Raw genomic sequence first — 3,810 nt, forward strand, 5'->3', positions numbered from 1 at the left:
ACTATAATATATAGTAATATATACTATTAATATATAATAGTAATAATTAATATATAATAATAGTAATATAATAATTAATATATAATAATAGTAATATATATATAAAACTTTTTATTCAAGAAAGTAATTACAGAGACATTGGTATACTTCCAGATGACATTGATGATTTCAAAAGTAGTACTAATGGGCTGTGAGAGCAATGGATTTTAAAGTTCACCGAAGAAGGCTTCGGATTTCTTATTTAGATGCAGGACAGTGAGCAGAAAGTTGGAAGATAGGCTCTAATGCAGCGTTGTGAGAACTTGCTGTTGAGGTTAATCTTGGACTAAATTTCTAAAAGAACTGAACCTGTTCCTGAATAGGGAAGGGTTACTTTAGTGGAACAAGCTCTGGCTTCCAAAATTCCTTTAGACATAAAAATGGCATGGTCATGAACAGTCACCTGAAGCATGGCAGAAAGCCGGAATGAACCATGTAGCAAGAAGACGAATCTTTTTAATATAGTCACTAAGAGAGTAAGTAAAAGCAAGCATTCTTCTTCTCCTCCTCCTCTCCCTTCTTATTTTTCTTCTGCTTCCTCTTCTTTTTTCTTTTTTTTTTTCCTTTTTGCATTGCCATATTTCTAGTACTGTTTTACCATTAACAAAACCCATAGCAGGCAGTATACAAGCTGGAGGATAATCACTCATCCCTTAAGAGCGTAGTCTCATTTAACAACGATTTTTCTTCTTGAAACCAAAAATAGGACGGGAGATAGTTTTTGAGAGTGTGATGGGTGAAAAGGTTGAGAAGTGTGCCATTTTAAGAGAATAAATGAGTTTGTCACACAAGTAGGAATAGCTTGTTTAGGGGACAGTGACATGAATTTAGCAGAACTAGAAAATCTTTTCTGGAGACTTAGATTTTAGAAATATACTGGTAAGCCTGACTAGGCAGTAGCACAGTGGAAGGAGTGTTGGCCTAAGATGCAGAGGACCCAGGTTCGAAATCCCAAGATCTCTGGCTTGAGCGTGGGCTCATCTGGATAAGGTAGGAAGTCATTGGCTTACACATGGGATCATATATCAATACATGACCCCATGATCGCTGGCTTGAGCTCAAGGTTGCTGGCTTGAGCAAGGGGTCACTCGGTCTGCTGTAGCCCCACCCCCACCCCCCGGTCAAGGCACATATGAGAAAGCAGTCAATGAACAACTAAGGTGCCACAATGAAGACTTGATGCTTCTCCTCTCTTCCTTCCTGTTGATTTGTCCCTCTCTCTTTCTCTTTCTCTCTTTCACTAAAAAAACAACAACAAAAAACCCAAAAACAAACAAACAAAAAAGAGAAGTACACTGGTATGCTAGTATTCATAGTAAAGGACAATAGTAAAATTTCCTGAGATTTTTAGGGGAAAGGTCAGGAAAAGCCTATCATTTGAGAATGAAACTAATTCAAATCAGCACATTTTGATGGAGTTATTTATAGACTTGATGTACAGATGCCTGTGTTGCAAAAGAGTCTTAGAAAACACAGTAGTCTAATCGATAGCTTCCCAATTTCTCTCAGCCTAATCAACATGATCAGGGTGTATCTTTAGATTGAATTTGTAATTAAAGAAAGCTGCACCCTAATTAACTCAATTGTTTTCTTTACGAAAGGACAGAAGTGTCAAGTTCTGCCTGAGGTCCCCCCCAAAATTCTAGAAGGATAGTGAGAAGCCATGGGAAGTTTGAGAACAGAACTATAATATAATCCAATAACTGTTTTTGGAAGCCAACGTGGGAGTAGCAGGAAGAATGGACCAGAAGAGAAGAAACTGGAGGGAGGGAGGTTGATTAGAAGGCAATGATTATTAACATTCATATAAAGTCACCTGGGCCTGGATTTTTGTTTGATCAAATGTTTTTAAACTACTGATTTAATTTCTTTAATTGTTGTAAGTGTATTTAGGTTTTTGATTTCTCTGGGAGTTGTTTTTTTGGTGCTTATATGCATCTAAGATTTTGTTCATCTTATCTCTGTCTTCAAATTTATTGACATAATATTGTTTATATATTCTTTTTATCTTTGTAATTTCTGTTATATTTGATTCATGTCCACTTTTTATTCCTAATATAATGCTTATATTCTTTTTCTTTGTGACTAATTTTGCCAAAGTTTTGTCTTCTTTTTGTCTTTCTTAAGAACCACAGTGTGACATTATCTGTCACCTCTATTTTATGTCTCATGTTTTACTAATTCCTGATTTTGGCTTTTATTTCCTTCCTTCTATTTTCTTTTGATTTATTCTGATGTTTCTTTTCTCACATCATAAATTGCAGGCTTAGCTCATTAAATTTGAGGCTTTCTTGTTCTTAGATGATTTTTTTTTTGTATAAGGATACATACAGAAGACTGGAAAAGGATTAATCCCCAGTTTAGTGAATAATTATTAATAACCACTGTTCAGGTCAAGAAATCGACAACTACCAACCCCAGTAGCCCTATGTGCAGTTATCCCTGATCACAGTCCCCTCTCTGCCCTCTACCTGCAACCACTAGCATGATTTTATATCTATACATATTTATATAAATATATAAATCTCCATATATTTAGGGTGGGGCAAAAGTAGGTAAACAAGAATAAACTCAGTGTTTCACATTCTCATAACTGTAGACCTAACTTTTACCCTAGCCTTTATATTGATAGGTATGATTTGTGTTTATTAAAAAGATGATTACTTAAATATGCATTTCTCATCTGGCCTGTGGTGGTGCAGTGGATAAATCAGCGACCTGGAACACTGAGATCACTGGTTCGAAATGCTGGCCTTGCCTGGTCAAGGCACATATGGGAGTTGATGCTTCCTGCCCATCCTCCCCTTCTCTCTCCCTTCTCTCTCTCTCTCTTTCCTGTCTAAAATGAAGAAAGAAAATCTTTAAAACAATAAAAAAATAAATGTGCATATCTAAACAATATGGTTTAACTCCTGTTTTTTAACTTTACACATAATGGAATAATACATAATGTATCTTTTTGCATAATATTAAATCTTCTAGATTCATTCTTTCCCTTTCAGTGCTGTAGTACATTCAGTTTTGCAACTATACCACACATTATATGTTTAGTGTGCTGTTATTAAACATTTGGCTTTTTTCCAGGTTGTTTGTTTGTTTGTTTGGCTATCACAAATAATCCTGCTATGAACATTCCTGCCCATTTCTTTTGTTGCACATGCGCAAAAGCTTCTCTATACAGTTAGTGCAGAATTGTTCACCCATCAGGTTTGTGAAAGTGCTTGGTTTGTCTAAGTGTTTGCACCAGTTTCTACTCTCACCAAGTACAGCTTATACTCACTTGCACAAGCAGTATATAGTGTCTGGGAGTTGTCAGAGCTTCATACTTGGTCTTTGTATATTTTATCATTTTTTAAAAATATGGAACACTTCATAAATTTTGTGTTATCTTTGTGCAGATGCCACACTAATCTTCTCTGTATTCTAATTTTAATGTATGTGCTGCCCAAACAAGCACCATACTTGGTCTTTTTAAATGACCCCAATCTGAGAAGTGTATAATGTATTTACTTTTGTTTTATAATAAGCATTCCCTGATTGCTACTAAGGTTAGGTTTTTCCTTTTTTATTCTAATATGATCATTTAAAATTTTACATTTTTATCTCAGTACAGCTTTATTTGTTCTCCATGTACTTTAATCCCACTCAGTTTCTTTATTGTTTAGTTCTAATTGTAATTGCATGTCCATTATGATTTTTCTTTTATCTAGGGATTACTTCAAAATTTGCTATCCACCTTCTGTACAGTGGACATTAGCTTCTTAGATATCT

General features: G+C 35.0%; 1 non-coding gene across 1 annotated transcript; it reads right to left on the reverse strand.

The window, feature by feature from the left end:
• Positions 1-3,393: 3,393 nt before the first annotated feature.
• LOC136386608 (U6 spliceosomal RNA) lies at positions 3,394-3,496 on the reverse strand. Its single transcript, XR_010747975.1, has one exon. It is a non-coding gene; the product is annotated as a U6 spliceosomal RNA (small nuclear RNA).
• Between the last annotated feature and the right edge of the window lie 314 nt (positions 3,497-3,810).

This window comes from Saccopteryx leptura, chromosome X (genome assembly GCF_036850995.1).
Source record: "Saccopteryx leptura isolate mSacLep1 chromosome X, mSacLep1_pri_phased_curated, whole genome shotgun sequence".
Taxonomy (NCBI): Eukaryota; Metazoa; Chordata; class Mammalia; order Chiroptera; family Emballonuridae; genus Saccopteryx; species Saccopteryx leptura.